Genomic DNA, 19,432 nt, shown 5'->3' on the forward strand with positions numbered 1-19,432 from the left:
TGTAACTATGCGCTTTCAGCACTTGTCCATTTTGCAGTATATGACTTTTCGATAAAAAATATTTTTTTTCAGTACAAGCTTTATTATACAGTGGAAAACGCTGATACTCCAGTACTGAGTTTGCGGTTGCACAAAGTATGTAACCATGCGATTTCAGCACTTGTCCATTTTGCAGTATATGACTTTTCGATAAAAAATATTTTTTTTCAGTACAAGCTTTATTATACAGTGGAAAACGCTGATACTCCAGTATTGCGTTTGCGGTTGCACAACGTATGTAACTATGCGATTTCAGCACTTGTCCATTTTGCAGTATATGACTTTTCGATAAAAAATATTTTTTTTCAGTACAAGCTTTATTATACAGTGGAAAACGCTGATACTCCAGTATTGCGTTTGCGGTTGCACAACGTATGTAACTATGCGATTTCAGCACTTGTCCATTTTGCAGTATATGACTTTTCGATAAAAAATATTTTTTTTCAGTACAAGCTTTATTATACAGTGGAAAACGCTGATACTCCAGTACTGAGTTTGCGGTTGCACAAAGTATGTAACCATGCGATTTCAGCACTTGTCCATTTTGCAGTATATGACTCTTCGATAAAAAATATTTTTTTTCAGTACAAGCTTTATTATACAGTGGAAAACGCTGATACTCCAGTACTGAGTTTGCGGTTGCACAAAGTATGTAACCATGCGATTTCAGCACTTGTCCATTTTGCAGTATATGACTCTTCGATAAAAAATATTTTTTTTCAGTGCAAGCTTTATTATACAGTGGAAAACGCTGATACTCCAGTATTGCGTTTGCGGTTGCACAACGTATGTTACTATGCGATTTCAGCACTTGTCCATTTTGCAGTATATGACTTTTCGATAAAAAATATTTTTTTTCAGTACAAGCCTTATTATACAGTGGAAAACGCTGATACTCCAGTACTGAGTTTGCGGTTGCACAACGTATGTAACTATGCGATTTCAGCACTTGTCCATTTTGCAGTATATGACTTTTCGATAAAAAATATTTTTTTTCAGTACAAGCTTTATTATACAGTGGAAAACGCTGATACTCCAGTACTGAGTTTGCGGTTGCACAAAGTATGTAACCATGCGATTTCAGCACTTGTCCATTTTGCAGTATATGACTCTTCGATAAAAAATATTTTTTTTCAGTACAAGCTTTATTATACAGTGGAAAACGCTGATACTCCAGTATTGCGTTTGCGGTTGCACAACGTATGTAACTATGCGATTTCAGCACTTGTCCATTTTGCAGTATATGACTTTTCGATAAAAAATATTTTTTTTCAGTACAAGCCTTATTATACAGTGGAAAACGCTGATACTCCAGTACTGAGTTTGCGGTTGCACAAAGTATGTAACCATGCGATTTCAGCACTTGTCCATTTTGCAGTATATGACATTTCGATAAAAAATATTTTTTTTCAGTACAAGCTTTATTATACAGTGGAAAACGCTGATACTCCAGTATTGCGTTTGCGGTTGCACAACGTATGTAACTATGCGATTTCAGCACTTGTCCATTTTGCAGTATATGACTTTTCGATAAAAAATATTTTTTTTCAGTACAAGCTTTATTATACAGTGGAAAACGCTGATACTCCAGTACTGAGTTTGCGGTTGCACAAAGTATGTAACCATGCGATTTCAGCACTTGTCCATTTTGCAGTATATGACTTTTCGATAAAAAATATTTTTTTTCAGTACAAGCTTTATTATACAGTGGAAAACGCTGATACTCCAGTACTGAGTTTGCGGTTGCACAACGTATGTAACCATGCGATTTCAGCACTTGTCCATTTTGCAGTATACGACTTTTCGGTAAAAAATATTTTTTTTCCGTACAAGCTTTATTATACAGTGGAAAACGCTGATACTCCAGTTTTGCGTTTGCGGTTGCACAACGTATGTAACTATGCGCTTTCAGCACTTGTCCATTTTGCAGTATATGACTTTTCGATAAAAAATATTTTTTTTCAGTACAAGCTTTATTATACAGTGGAAAACGCTGATATTCCAGTACTGAGTTTGCGGTTGCACAACGTATGTAACTATGCGCTTTCAGCACTTGTCCATTTTGCAGTATATGACTTTTCGATAAAAAATATTTTTTTTCAGTACAAGCTTTATTATACAGTGGAAAACGCCGATACCCCAGTACTGAGTTTGCGGTTGCACAACGTATGTAACCATGCGATTTCAGCACTTGTCCATTTTGCAGTACACGACTATTCGGCAAAAATATTTTTTTTCAGTACAAGCTTTGTTATACAGTGGAAAACGCTGATACTCCAGTTTTGCGTTTGCGGTTGCACAACGTATGTAACTATGCGCTTTCAGCACTTGTCCATTTTGCAGTATATGACTTTTCGATAAAAAATATTTTTTTTCAGTACAAGCTTTATTATACATTGGAAAACGCTGATACTCCAGTACTGAGTTTGCGGTTGCACAACGTATGTAACCATGCGATTTCAGCACTTGTCCATTTTGCAGTATACGACTTTTCGGTAAAAAATATTTTTTTTCAGTACAAGCTTTATTATACAGTGGAAAACGCTGATACTCCAGTACTGAGTTTGCGGTTGCACAACGTATGTAACTGTGCGCTTTCAGCACTTGTCCATTTTGCAGTATATGACTTTTCGATAAAAAATATTTTTTTTCAGTACAAGCTTTATTATACAGTGGAAAACGCTGATACTCCAGTTTTGCGTTTGCGGTTGCACAACGTATGTAACTATGCGCTTTCAGCACTTGTCCATTTTGCAGTATATGACTTTTCGATAAAAATTTTTTTTTTTCTGTACAAGCTTTATTATACCGTGGAAAACGCTGATACTCCAGTACTGAGTTTGCGGTTGCACAACGTATGTAACCATGCGATTTCAGCACTTGTCCATTTTGCAGTATATGACTTTTCGATAAAAAATATTTTTTTTCAGTACAAGCTTTATTATACAGTGGAAAACGCTGATACTCCAGTACTGAGTTTGCGGTTGCACAAAGTATGTAACTATGCGCTTTCAGCACTTGTCCATTTTGCAGTATATGACTTTTCGATAAAAAATATTTTTTTTCAGTACAAGCTTTATTATACCGTGGAAAACGCTGATACTCCAGTACTGAGTTTGCGGTTGCACAACGTATGTAACCATGCGATTTCAGCACTTGTCCATTTTGCAGTATACGACTATTCGGTAAAAAATATTTTTTTTCAGTACAAGCTTTGTTATACAGTGGAAAACGCTGATACTCCAGTTTTGCGTTTGCGGTTGCACAACGTATGTAACTATGCGCTTTCAGCACTTGTCCATTTTGCAGTATATGACTTTTCGATAAAAAATATTTTTTTTCAGTACAAGCTTTATTATACAGTGGAAAACGCTGATACTCCAGTACTGAGTTTGCGGTTGCACAACGTATGTAACTATGCGCTTTCAGCACTTGTCCATTTTGCAGTATATGACTTTTCGATAAAAAATATTTTTTTTCAGTACAAGCTTTATTATACAGTGGAAAACGCTGATACTCCAGTACTGAGTTTGCGGTTGCACAAAGTATGTAACCATGCGATTTCAGCACTTGTCCATTTTGCAGTATATGACTTTTCGATAAAAAATATTTTTTTTCAGTACAAGCTTTATTATACAGTGGAAAACGCTGATACTCCAGTATTGCGTTTGCGGTTGCACAACGTATGTAACTATGCGATTTCAGCACTTGTCCATTTTGCAGTATATGACTTTTCGATAAAAAATATTTTTTTTCAGTACAAGCTTTATTATACAGTGGAAAACGCTGATACTCCAGTATTGCGTTTGCGGTTGCACAACGTATGTAACTATGCGATTTCAGCACTTGTCCATTTTGCAGTATATGACTTTTCGATAAAAAATATTTTTTTTCAGTACAAGCTTTATTATACAGTGGAAAACGCTGATACTCCAGTACTGAGTTTGCGGTTGCACAAAGTATGTAACCATGCGATTTCAGCACTTGTCCATTTTGCAGTATATGACTCTTCGATAAAAAATATTTTTTTTCAGTACAAGCTTTATTATACAGTGGAAAACGCTGATACTCCAGTACTGAGTTTGCGGTTGCACAAAGTATGTAACCATGCGATTTCAGCACTTGTCCATTTTGCAGTATATGACTCTTCGATAAAAAATATTTTTTTTCAGTACAAGCTTTATTATACAGTGGAAAACGCTGATACTCCAGTATTGCGTTTGCGGTTGCACAACGTATGTAACTATGCGATTTCAGCACTTGTCCATTTTGCAGTATATGACTTTTCGATAAAAAATATTTTTTTTCAGTACAAGCCTTATTATACAGTGGAAAACGCTGATACTCCAGTACTGAGTTTGCGGTTGCACAACGTATGTAACTATGCGATTTCAGCACTTGTCCATTTTGCAGTATATGACTTTTCGATAAAAAATATTTTTTTTCAGTACAAGCTTTATTATACAGTGGAAAACGCTGATACTCCAGTACTGAGTTTGCGGTTGCACAAAGTATGTAACCATGCGATTTCAGCACTTGTCCATTTTGCAGTATATGACTCTTCGATAAAAAATATTTTTTTTCAGTACAAGCTTTATTATACTGTGGAAAACGCTGATACTCCAGTATTGCGTTTGCGGTTGCACAACGTATGTAACTATGCGATTTCAGCACTTGTCCATTTTGCAGTATATGACTTTTCGATAAAAAATATTTTTTTTCAGTACAAGCCTTATTATACAGTGGAAAACGCTGATACTCCAGTACTGAGTTTGCGGTTGCACAAAGTATGTAACCATGCGATTTCAGCACTTGTCCATTTTGCAGTATATGACTTTTCGATAAAAAATATTTTTTTTCAGTACAAGCTTTATTATACAGTGGAAAACGCTGATACTCCAGTATTGCGTTTGCGGTTGCACAACGTATGTAACTATGCGATTTCAGCACTTGTCCATTTTGCAGTATATGACTTTTCGATAAAAAATATTTTTTTTCAGTACAAGCTTTATTATACAGTGGAAAACGCTGATACTCCAGTACTGAGTTTGCGGTTGCACAACGTATGTAACCATGCGATTTCAGCACTTGTCCATTTTGCAGTATACGACTTTTCGGTAAAAAATATTTTTTTTCCGTACAAGCTTTATTATACAGTGGAAAACGCTGATACTCCAGTTTTGCGTTTGCGGTTGCACAACGTATGTAACTATGCGCTTTCAGCACTTGTCCATTTTGCAGTATATGACTTTTCGATAAAAAATATTTTTTTTCAGTACAAGCTTTATTATACAGTGGAAAACGCTGATATTCCAGTACTGAGTTTGCGGTTGCACAACGTATGTAACTATGCGCTTTCAGCACTTGTCCATTTTGCAGTATATGACTTTTCGATAAAAAATATTTTTTTTCAGTACAAGCTTTATTATACAGTGGAAAACGCCGATACCCCAGTACTGAGTTTGCGGTTGCACAACGTATGTAACCATGCGATTTCAGCACTTGTCCATTTTGCAGTACACGACTATTCGGCAAAAATATTTTTTTTCAGTACAAGCTTTGTTATACAGTGGAAAACGCTGATACTCCAGTTTTGCGTTTGCGGTTGCACAACGTATGTAACTATGCGCTTTCAGCACTTGTCCATTTTGCAGTATATGACTTTTCGATAAAAAATATTTTTTTTCAGTACAAGCTTTATTATACATTGGAAAACGCTGATACTCCAGTACTGAGTTTGCGGTTGCACAACGTATGTAACCATGCGATTTCAGCACTTGTCCATTTTGCAGTAAACGACTTTTCGGTAAAAAATATTTTTTTTCAGTACAAGCTTTATTATACAGTGGAAAACGCTGATACTCCAGTACTGAGTTTGCGATTGCACAACGTATGTAACTGTGCGCTTTCAGCACTTGTCCATTTTGCAGTATATGACTTTTCGATAAAAAATATTTTTTTTCAGTACAAGCTTTATTATACAGTGGAAAACGCTGATACTCCAGTTTTGCGTTTGCGGTTGCACAACGTATGTAACTATGCGCTTTCAGCACTTGTCCATTTTGCAGTATATGACTTTTCGATAAAAATTTTTTTTTTTCTGTACAAGCTTTATTATACCGTGGAAAACGCTGATACTCCAGTACTGAGTTTGCGGTTGCACAACGTATGTAACCATGCGATTTCAGCACTTGTCCATTTTGCAGTATATGACTTTTCGATAAAAAATATTTTTTTTCAGTACAAGCTTTATTATACAGTGGAAAACGCTGATACTCCAGTACTGAGTTTGCGGTTGCACAACGTATGTAACTATGCGCTTTCAGCACTTGTCCATTTTGCAGTATATGACTTTTCGATAAAAAATATTTTTTTTCAGTACAAGCTTTATTATACAGTGGAAAACGCTGATACTCCAGTACTGAGTTTGCGGTTGCACAACGTATGTAACTATGCGCTTTCAGCACTTGTCCATTTTGCAGTATATGACTTTTCGATAAAAAATATTTTTTTTCAGTACAAGCTTTATTATACAGTGGAAAACGCTGATACTCCAGTACTGAGTTTGCGGTTGCACAACGTATGTAACTATGCGCTTTCAGCACTTGTCCATTTTGCAGTATATGACTTTTCGACAAAAAATAGTTTTTTTTCTGTACAAGCTTTATTATACAGTGGAAAAGGCTGATACTCCAGTACTGAGTTTGCGGTTGCACAACGTATGTAACTATGCGATTTCAGCACTTGTCCATCTTGCAGTATATGACTTTTCGATAAAAAATATTTTTTTTCATTACAAGCTTTATTATACAGTGGAAAACGCTGGTACTCCAGTATTGCTTTTGCGGTTGCACAACGTATGTAACTATGCGATTTCAGCACTTGTCCATTTTGCAGTATATGACTTTTCGATAAAAAATATTTTTTTTCAGTACAAGCTTTGTTATACAGTGGAAAACGCTGATACTCCAGTTTTGCGTTTGCGGTTGCACAACGTATGTAACTATGCGCTTTCAGCACTTGTCCATTTTGCAGTATATGACTTTTCGATAAAAAATATTTTTTTTCAGTACAAGCTTTATTATACAGTGGAAAACGCTGATACTCCAGTACTGAGTTTGCGGTTGCACAACGTATGTAACTATGCGCTTTCAGCACTTGTCCATTTTGCAGTATATGACTTTTCGATAAAAAATATTTTTTTTCAGTACAAGCTTTATTATACAGTGGAAAACGCTGATACTCCAGTACTGAGTTTGCGGTTGCACAACGTATGTAACTATGCGCTTTCAGCACTTGTCCATTTTGCAGTATATGACTTTTCGATAAAAAATATTTTTTTTCAGTACAAGCTTTATTATACAGTGGAAAACGCTGATACTCCAGTACTGAGTTTGCGGTTGCACAACGTATGTAACTATGCGCTTTCAGCACTTGTCCATTTTGCAGTATATGACTTTTCGACAAAAAATAGTTTTTTTTCTGTACAAGCTTTATTATACAGTGGAAAAGGCTGATACTCCAGTACTGAGTTTGCGGTTGCACAACGTATGTAACTATGCGATTTCAGCACTTGTCCATCTTGCAGTATATGACTTTTCGATAAAAAATATTTTTTTTCATTACAAGCTTTATTATACAGTGGAAAACGCTGGTACTCCAGTATTGCTTTTGCGGTTGCACAACGTATGTAACTATGCGATTTCAGCACTTGTCCATTTTGCAGTATATGACTTTTCGATAAAAAATATTTTTTTTCAGTACAAGCTTTATTATACAGTGGAAAACGCTGATACTCCAGTATTGCGTTTGCGGTTGCACAACGTATGTAACTATGCGATTTCAGCACTTGTCCATTTTGCAGTATATGACTTTTCGATAAAAAATATTTTTTTTCAGTACAAGCTTTATTATACAGTGGAAAACGCTGATACTCCAGTACTGAGTTTGCGGTTGCACAAAGTATGTAACCATGCGATTTCAGCACTTGTCCATTTTGCAGTATATGACTTTTCGATAAAAAATATTTTTTTTCAGTACAAGCTTTATTATACAGTGGAAAACGCTGATACTCCAGTATTGCGTTTGCGGTTGCACAACGTATGTAACTATGCGATTTCAGCACTTGTCCATTTTGCAGTATATGACTTTTCGATAAAAAATATTTTTTTTCATTACAAGCTTTATTATACAGTGGAAAACGCTGGTACTCCAGTATTGCTTTTGCGGTTGCACAACGTATGTAACTATGCGCTTTCAGCACTTGTCCATTTTGCAGTATATGACTTTTCGATAAAAAATATTTTTTTTCAGTACAAGCTTTATTATACATTGGAAAACGCTGATACTCCAGTACTGAGTTTGCGGTTGCACAACGTATGTAACCATGCGATTTCAGCACTTGTCCATTTTGCAGTATACCACTTTTCGGTAAAAAATATTTTTTTTCAGTACAAGCTTTATTATACAGTGGAAAACGCTGATACTCCAGTACTGAGTTTGCGATTGCACAACGTATGTAACTTTGCGCTTTCAGCACTTGTCCATTTTGCAGTATATGACTTTTCGATAAAAAATATTTTTTTTCAGTACAAGCTTTATTATACAGTGGAAAACGCTGATACTCCAGTTTTGCGTTTGCGGTTGCACAACGTATGTAACTATGCGCTTTCAGCACTTGTCCATTTTGCAGTATATGACTTTTCGATAAAAATTTTTTTTTTTCTGTACAAGCTTTATTATACCGTGGAAAACGCTGATACTCCAGTACTGAGTTTGCGGTTGCACAACGTATGTAACCATGCGATTTCAGCACTTGTCCATTTTGCAGTATATGACTTTTCGATAAAAAATATTTTTTTTCAGTACAAGCTTTATTATACAGTGGAAAACGCTGATACTCCAGTACTGAGTTTGCGGTTGCACAACGTATGTAACCATGCGATTTCAGCACTTGTCCATTTTGCAGTATACGACTATTCGGTAAAAAATATTTTTTTTCAGTACAAGCTTTGTTATACAGTGGAAAACGCTGATACTCCAGTTTTGCGTTTGCGGTTGCACAACGTATGTAACTATGCGCTTTCAGCACTTGTCCATTTTGCAGTATATGACTTTTCGATAAAAAATATTTTTTTTCAGTACAAGCTTTATTATACAGTGGAAAACGCTGATACTCCAGTACTGAGTTTGCGGTTGCACAACGTATGTAACTATGCGCTTTCAGCACTTGTCCATTTTGCAGTATATGACTTTTCGATAAAAAATATTTTTTTTCAGTACAAGCTTTATTATACAGTGGAAAACGCTGATACTCCAGTACTGAGTTTGCGGTTGCACAACGTATGTAACTATGCGCTTTCAGCACTTGTCCATTTTGCAGTATATGACTTTTCGATAAAAAATATTTTTTTTCAGTACAAGCTTTATTATACAGTGGAAAACGCTGATACTCCAGTACTGAGTTTGCGGTTGCACAACGTATGTAACTATGCGCTTTCAGCACTTGTCCATTTTGCAGTATATGACTTTTCGATAAAAAATATTTTTTTTCAGTACAAGCTTTATTATACAGTGGAAAACGCCGATACCCCAGTACTGAGTTTGCGGTTGCACAACGTATGTAACCATGCGATTTCAGCACTTGTCCATTTTGCAGTACACGACTATTCGGCAAAAATATTTTTTTTCAGTACAAGCTTTGTTATACAGTGGAAAACGCTGATACTCCAGTTTTGCGTTTGCGGTTGCACAACGTATGTAACTATGCGCTTTCAGCACTTGTCCATTTTGCAGTATATGACTTTTCGATAAAAAATATTTTTTTTCAGTACAAGCTTTATTATACATTGGAAAACGCTGATACTCCAGTACTGAGTTTGCGGTTGCACAACGTATGTAACCATGCGATTTCAGCACTTGTCCATTTTGCAGTATACGACTTTTCGGTAAAAAATATTTTTTTTCAGTACAAGCTTTATTATACAGTGGAAAACGCTGATACTCCAGTACTGAGTTTGCGGTTGCACAACGTATGTAACTGTGCGCTTTCAGCACTTGTCCATTTTGCAGTATATGACTTTTCGATAAAAAATATTTTTTTTCAGTACAAGCTTTATTATACAGTGGAAAACGCTGATACTCCAGTTTTGCGTTTGCGGTTGCACAACGTATGTAACTATGCGCTTTCAGCACTTGTCCATTTTGCAGTATATGACTTTTCGATAAAAATTTTTTTTTTTCTGTACAAGCTTTATTATACCGTGGAAAACGCTGATACTCCAGTACTGAGTTTGCGGTTGCACAACGTATGTAACCATGCGATTTCAGCACTTGTCCATTTTGCAGTATATGACTTTTCGATAAAAAATATTTTTTTTCAGTACAAGCTTTATTATACAGTGGAAAACGCTGATACTCCAGTACTGAGTTTGCGGTTGCACAAAGTATGTAACTATGCGCTTTCAGCACTTGTCCATTTTGCAGTATATGACTTTTCGATAAAAAATATTTTTTTTCAGTACAAGCTTTATTATACCGTGGAAAACGCTGATACTCCAGTACTGAGTTTGCGGTTGCACAACGTATGTAACCATGCGATTTCAGCACTTGTCCATTTTGCAGTATACGACTATTCGGTAAAAAATATTTTTTTTCAGTACAAGCTTTGTTATACAGTGGAAAACGCTGATACTCCAGTTTTGCGTTTGCGGTTGCACAACGTATGTAACTATGCGCTTTCAGCACTTGTCCATTTTGCAGTATATGACTTTTCGATAAAAAATATTTTTTTTCAGTACAAGCTTTATTATACAGTGGAAAACGCTGATACTCCAGTACTGAGTTTGCGGTTGCACAACGTATGTAACTATGCGCTTTCAGCACTTGTCCATTTTGCAGTATATGACTTTTCGATAAAAAATATTTTTTTTCAGTACAAGCTTTATTATACAGTGGAAAACGCTGATACTCCAGTACTGAGTTTGCGGTTGCACAAAGTATGTAACCATGCGATTTCAGCACTTGTCCATTTTGCAGTATATGACTTTTCGATAAAAAATATTTTTTTTCAGTACAAGCTTTATTATACAGTGGAAAACGCTGATACTCCAGTATTGCGTTTGCGGTTGCACAACGTATGTAACTATGCGATTTCAGCACTTGTCCATTTTGCAGTATATGACTTTTCGATAAAAAATATTTTTTTTCAGTACAAGCTTTATTATACAGTGGAAAACGCTGATACTCCAGTATTGCGTTTGCGGTTGCACAACGTATGTAACTATGCGATTTCAGCACTTGTCCATTTTGCAGTATATGACTTTTCGATAAAAAATATTTTTTTTCAGTACAAGCTTTATTATACAGTGGAAAACGCTGATACTCCAGTACTGAGTTTGCGGTTGCACAAAGTATGTAACCATGCGATTTCAGCACTTGTCCATTTTGCAGTATATGACTCTTCGATAAAAAATATTTTTTTTCAGTACAAGCTTTATTATACAGTGGAAAACGCTGATACTCCAGTACTGAGTTTGCGGTTGCACAAAGTATGTAACCATGCGATTTCAGCACTTGTCCATTTTGCAGTATATGACTCTTCGATAAAAAATATTTTTTTTCAGTACAAGCTTTATTATACAGTGGAAAACGCTGATACTCCAGTATTGCGTTTGCGGTTGCACAACGTATGTAACTATGCGATTTCAGCACTTGTCCATTTTGCAGTATATGACTTTTCGATAAAAAATATTTTTTTTCAGTACAAGCCTTATTATACAGTGGAAAACGCTGATACTCCAGTACTGAGTTTGCGGTTGCACAACGTATGTAACTATGCGATTTCAGCACTTGTCCATTTTGCAGTATATGACTTTTCGATAAAAAATATTTTTTTTCAGTACAAGCTTTATTATACAGTGGAAAACGCTGATACTCCAGTACTGAGTTTGCGGTTGCACAAAGTATGTAACCATGCGATTTCAGCACTTGTCCATTTTGCAGTATATGACTCTTCGATAAAAAATATTTTTTTTCAGTACAAGCTTTATTATACTGTGGAAAACGCTGATACTCCAGTATTGCGTTTGCGGTTGCACAACGTATGTAACTATGCGATTTCAGCACTTGTCCATTTTGCAGTATATGACTTTTCGATAAAAAATATTTTTTTTCAGTACAAGCCTTATTATACAGTGGAAAACGCTGATACTCCAGTACTGAGTTTGCGGTTGCACAAAGTATGTAACCATGCGATTTCAGCACTTGTCCATTTTGCAGTATATGACTTTTCGATAAAAAATATTTTTTTTCAGTACAAGCTTTATTATACAGTGGAAAACGCTGATACTCCAGTATTGCGTTTGCGGTTGCACAACGTATGTAACTATGCGATTTCAGCACTTGTCCATTTTGCAGTATATGACTTTTCGATAAAAAATATTTTTTTTCAGTACAAGCTTTATTATACAGTGGAAAACGCTGATACTCCAGTACTGAGTTTGCGGTTGCACAAAGTATGTAACCATGCGATTTCAGCACTTGTCCATTTTGCAGTATATGACTTTTCGATAAAAAATATTTTTTTTCAGTACAAGCTTTATTATACAGTGGAAAACGCTGATACTCCAGTACTGAGTTTGCGGTTGCACAACGTATGTAACCATGCGATTTCAGCACTTGTCCATTTTGCAGTATACGACTTTTCGGTAAAAAATATTTTTTTTCCGTACAAGCTTTATTATACAGTGGAAAACGCTGATACTCCAGTTTTGCGTTTGCGGTTGCACAACGTATGTAACTATGCGCTTTCAGCACTTGTCCATTTTGCAGTATATGACTTTTCGATAAAAAATATTTTTTTTCAGTACAAGCTTTATTATACAGTGGAAAACGCTGATATTCCAGTACTGAGTTTGCGGTTGCACAACGTATGTAACTATGCGCTTTCAGCACTTGTCCATTTTGCAGTATATGACTTTTCGATAAAAAATATTTTTTTTCAGTACAAGCTTTATTATACAGTGGAAAACGCCGATACCCCAGTACTGAGTTTGCGGTTGCACAACGTATGTAACCATGCGATTTCAGCACTTGTCCATTTTGCAGTACACGACTATTCGGCAAAAATATTTTTTTTCAGTACAAGCTTTGTTATACAGTGGAAAACGCTGATACTCCAGTTTTGCGTTTGCGGTTGCACAACGTATGTAACTATGCGCTTTCAGCACTTGTCCATTTTGCAGTATATGACTTTTCGATAAAAAATATTTTTTTTCAGTACAAGCTTTATTATACATTGGAAAACGCTGATACTCCAGTACTGAGTTTGCGGTTGCACAACGTATGTAACCATGCGATTTCAGCACTTGTCCATTTTGCAGTATACGACTTTTCGGTAAAAAATATTTTTTTTCAGTACAAGCTTTATTATACAGTGGAAAACGCTGATACTCCAGTACTGAGTTTGCGATTGCACAACGTATGTAACTGTGCGCTTTCAGCACTTGTCCATTTTGCAGTATATGACTTTTCGATAAAAAATATTTTTTTTCAGTACAAGCTTTATTATACAGTGGAAAACGCTGATACTCCAGTTTTGCGTTTGCGGTTGCACAACGTATGTAACTATGCGCTTTCAGCACTTGTCCATTTTGCAGTATATGACTTTTCGATAAAAATTTTTTTTTTTCTGTACAAGCTTTATTATACCGTGGAAAACGCTGATACTCCAGTACTGAGTTTGCGGTTGCACAACGTATGTAACCATGCGATTTCAGCACTTGTCCATTTTGCAGTATATGACTTTTCGATAAAAAATATTTTTTTTCAGTACAAGCTTTATTATACAGTGGAAAACGCTGATACTCCAGTACTGAGTTTGCGGTTGCACAACGTATGTAACCATGCGATTTCAGCACTTGTCCATTTTGCAGTATACGACTATTCGGTAAAAAATATTTTTTTTCAGTACAAGCTTTGTTATACAGTGGAAAACGCTGATACTCCAGTTTTGCGTTTGCGGTTGCACAACGTATGTAACTATGCGCTTTCAGCACTTGTCCATTTTGCAGTATATGACTTTTCGATAAAAAATATTTTTTTTCAGTACAAGCTTTATTATACAGTGGAAAACGCTGATACTCCAGTACTGAGTTTGCGGTTGCACAACGTATGTAACTATGCGCTTTCAGCACTTGTCCATTTTGCAGTATATGACTTTTCGATAAAAAATATTTTTTTTCAGTACAAGCTTTATTATACAGTGGAAAACGCTGATACTCCAGTACTGAGTTTGCGGTTGCACAACGTATGTAACTATGCGCTTTCAGCACTTGTCCATTTTGCAGTATATGACTTTTCGATAAAAAATATTTTTTTTCAGTACAAGCTTTATTATACAGTGGAAAACGCTGATACTCCAGTACTGAGTTTGCGGTTGCACAACGTATGTAACTATGCGCTTTCAGCACTTGTCCATTTTGCAGTATATGACTTTTCGACAAAAAATAGTTTTTTTTCTGTACAAGCTTTATTATACAGTGGAAAAGGCTGATACTCCAGTACTGAGTTTGCGGTTGCACAACGTATGTAACTATGCGATTTCAGCACTTGTCCATCTTGCAGTATATGACTTTTCGATAAAAAATATTTTTTTTCATTACAAGCTTTATTATACAGTGGAAAACGCTGGTACTCCAGTATTGCTTTTGCGGTTGCACAACGTATGTAACTATGCGATTTCAGCACTTGTCCATTTTGCAGTATATGACTTTTCGATAAAAAATATTTTTTTTCAGTACAAGCTTTATTATACAGTGGAAAACGCTGATACTCCAGTATTGCGTTTGCGGTTGCACAACGTATGTAACTATGCGATTTCAGCACTTGTCCATTTTGCAGTATATGACTTTTCGATAAAAAATATTTTTTTTCAGTACAAGCTTTATTATACAGTGGAAAACGCTGATACTCCAGTACTGAGTTTGCGGTTGCACAAAGTATGTAACCATGCGATTTCAGCACTTGTCCATTTTGCAGTATATGACTTTTCGATAAAAAATATTTTTTTTCAGTACAAGCTTTATTATACAGTGGAAAACGCTGATACTCCAGTATTGCGTTTGCGGTTGCACAACGTATGTAACTATGCGATTTCAGCACTTGTCCATTTTGCAGTATATGACTTTTCGATAAAAAATATTTTTTTTCATTACAAGCTTTATTATACAGTGGAAAACGCTGGTACTCCAGTATTGCTTTTGCGGTTGCACAACGTATGTAACTATGCGCTTTCAGCACTTGTCCATTTTGCAGTATATGACTTTTCGATAAAAAATATTTTTTTTCAGTACAAGCTTTATTATACATTGGAAAACGCTGATACTCCAGTACTGAGTTTGCGGTTGCACAACGTATGTAACCATGCGATTTCAGCACTTGTCCATTTTGCAGTATACCACTTTTCGGTAAAAAATATTTTTTTTCAGTACAAGCTTTATTATACAGTGGAAAACGCTGATACTCCAGTACTGAGTTTGCGATTGCACAACGTATGTAACTTTGCGCTTTCAGCACTTGTCCATTTTGCAGTATATGACTTTTCGATAAAAAATATTTTTTTTCAGTACAAGCTTTATTATACAGTGGAAAACGCTGATACTCCAGTTTTGCGTTTGCGGTTGCACAACGTATGTAACTATGCGCTTTCAGCACTTGTCCATTTTGCAGTATATGACTTTTCGATAAAAATTTTTTTTTTTCTGTACAAGCTTTATTATACCGTGGAAAACGCTGATACTCCAGTACTGAGTTTGCGGTTGCACAACGTATGTAACCATGCGATTTCAGCACTTGTCCATTTTGCAGTATATGACTTTTCGATAAAAAATATTTTTTTTCAGTACAAGCTTTATTATACAGTGGAAAACGCTGATACTCCAGTACTGAGTTTGCGGTTGCACAACGTATGTAACCATGCGATTTCAGCACTTGTCCATTTTGCAGTATACGACTATTCGGTAAAAAATATTTTTTTTCAGTACAAGCTTTGTTATACAGTGGAAAACGCTGATACTCCAGTTTTGCGTTTGCGGTTGCACAACGTATGTAACTATGCGCTTTCAGCACTTGTCCATTTTGCAGTATATGACTTTTCGATAAAAAATATTTTTTTTCAGTACAAGCTTTATTATACAGTGGAAAACGCTGATACTCCAGTACTGAGTTTGCGGTTGCACAACGTATGTAACTATGCGCTTTCAGCACTTGTCCATTTTGCAGTATATGACTTTTCGATAAAAAATATTTTTTTTCAGTACAAGCTTTATTATACAGTGGAAAACGCTGATACTCCAGTACTGAGTTTGCGGTTGCACAACGTATGTAACCATGCGATTTCAGCACTTGTCCATTTTGCAGTATACGACTATTCGGTAAAAAATATTTTTTTTCAGTACAAGCTTTGTTATACAGTGGAAAACGCTGATACTCCAGTTTTGCGTTTGCGGTTGCACAACGTATGTAACTATGCGCTTTCAGCACTTGTCCATTTTGCAGTATATGACTTTTCGATAAAAAATATTTTTTTTCAGTACAAGCTTTATTATACAGTGGAAAACGCTGATACTCCAGTACTGAGTTTGCGGTTGCACAACGTATGTAACTATGCGATTTCAGCACTTGTCCATTTTGCAGTATATGACTTTTCGACAAAAAATAGTTTTTTTTCTGTACAAGCTTTATTATACAGTGGAAAAGGCTGATACTCCAGTATTGCGTTTGCGGTTGCACAACGTATGTAACTATGCGATTTCAGCACTTGTCCATTTTGCAGTATATGACTTTTCGATAAAAAATGTTTTTTTTCAGTACAAGCTTTATTATACAGTGGAAAACGCTGATACTCCAGTAATGAGTTTGCGGTTGCACAACGTATGTAACTATGCGATTTCAGCACTTGTCCATCTTGCAGTATATGACTTTTCGATAAAAAATATTTTTTTTCATTACAAGCTTTATTTTTCAGTGGAAAACGCTGGTACTCCAGTATTGCTTTTGCGGTTGCACAACGTATGTAACCATGCGATTTCAGCACTTGTCCATTTTGCAGTATATGACTTTTCGATAAAAAATATTTTTTTTCAGTACAAGCTTTATTATACAGTGGAAAACGCTGATACTCCAGTAATGAGTTTGCGGTTGCACAACGTATGTAACTATGCGATTTCAGCACTTGTCCATCTTGCAGTATATGACTTTTCGATAAAAAATATTTTTTTTCATTACAAGCTTTATTATACAGTGGAAAACGCTGGTACTCCAGTATTGCTTTTGCGGTTGCACAACGTATTTAACTATGCGATTTCAGCACTTGTCCATTTTGCAGTATATGACTTTTCGATAAAAAATATTTTTTTTCAGTACAAGCTTTATTATACAGTGGAAAACGCTGATACTCCAGTATTGCCTTTGCGGTTGCACAACGTATGTAACTATGCGATTTCAGCACTTGTCCATTTTGCAGTATATGACTTTTCGATAAAAAATATTTTTTTTCAGTACAAGCTTTATTATACAGTGGAAAACGCTGATACTCCAGTACTGAGTTTGCGGTTGCACAAAGTATGTAACCATGCGATTTCAGCACTTGTCCATTTTGCAGTATATGACTTTTCGATAAAAAATATTTTTTTTCAGTACAAGCTTTATTATACAGTGGAAAACGCTGATACTCCAGTATTGCGTTTGCGGTTGCACAACGTATGTAACTATGCGATTTCAGCACTTGTCCATTTTGCAGTATATGACTTTTCGATAAGAAATATTTTTTTTCAGTACAAGCTTTATTATACAGTGGAAAACGCTGATACTCCAGTACTGAGTTTGCGGTTGCACAAAGTATGTAACCATTCGATTTCAGCACTTGTCCATTTTGCAGTATATGACTTTTCGATAAAAAATATTTTTTTTCAGTACAAGCTTTATTATACAGTGGAAAACGCTGATACTCCAGTATTGCCTTTGCGGTTGCACAACGTATGTAACTATGCGATTTCAGCACTTGTCCATTTTGCAGTATATGACTTTTCGATAAAAAATATTTTTTTTCAGTACAAGCTTTATTATACAGTGGAAAACGCTGATACTCCAGTATTGCGTTTGCGGTTGCACAACGTATGTAACTATGCGCTTTCAGCACTTGTCCATTTTGCAGTATATGACTTTTCGATAAAAAATATTTTTTTTCAGTACAAGCTTTATTATACAGTGGACAACGCTGATACTCCAGTATTGCGTTTGCGGTTGCACAACGTATGTAACTATGCGCTTTCAGCACTTGTCCATTTTGCAGTATATGACTTTTCGATAAAAAATATTTTTTTTCAGTACAAGCTTTATTATACAGTGGAAAACGCTGATACTCCAGTACTGAGTTTGCGGTTGCACAACGTATGTAACTATGCGCTTTCAGCACTTGTCCATTTTGCAGTATATGACTTTTCGATAAAAAATATTTTTTTTCAGTACAAGCTTTATTATACAGTGGAAAACGCTGATACTCCAGTACTGAGTTTGCGGTTGCACAACGTATGTAACTATGCGATTTCAGCACTTGTCCATTTTGCAGTATATGACTTTTCGACAAAAAATAGTTTTTTTTCTGTACAAGCTTTATTATACAGTGGAAAAGGCTGATACTCCAGTATTGCGTTTGCGGTTGCACAACGTATGTAACTATGCGATTTCAGCACTTGTCCATTTTGCAGTATATGACTTTTCGATAAAAAATGTTTTTTTTCAGTACAAGCTTTATTATACCGTGGAAAACGCTGATACTCCAGTAATGAGTTTGCGGTTGCACAACGTATGTAACTATGCGATTTCAGCACTTGTCCTATAGCACGGTCCGACACAAAAAAAAAATTTGAAAACGAAATTTTCGTTTTGAAATTTTGTTTTCAAATTTCCAATTTTTCGCATGGTGTCGCAAGAGGACTATGTAGATATGCGGTACAATTTGCCTTGATTTGGCGATTGATTCTTAGTTCTTAAACGATCTTATCATAGAAATACTGGATTACATCAACTGGCATTACAATCAAACCCAAATTGCGTGATTTAGCTGTAGGTGTAGCAAATGTTCGTCGGACACTTCGATTTAGGAAATATAAATTCTTGTTAATTGTCGCAATGGTGGACTAAATTAATTGATTTGCAATTTAGCAGACAAATACCACAGTCATGTAGCAGACAATGCCGAAAAACTTCTCTTTATTTTGACGTATAGCGCGTAATAACCTTGTCTTTTACAGGTGATCGCATGTTAGTATTTACTTTTACATACAAGCGAATTGAAATTTAGCAGATATATACTGCAGCCACGTCAAGACGA

This window comes from Ascidia mentula, chromosome 3, assembly GCF_947561715.1.
Source record: "Ascidia mentula chromosome 3, kaAscMent1.1, whole genome shotgun sequence".
NCBI classification, from domain to species: Eukaryota; Metazoa; Chordata; class Ascidiacea; order Phlebobranchia; family Ascidiidae; genus Ascidia; species Ascidia mentula.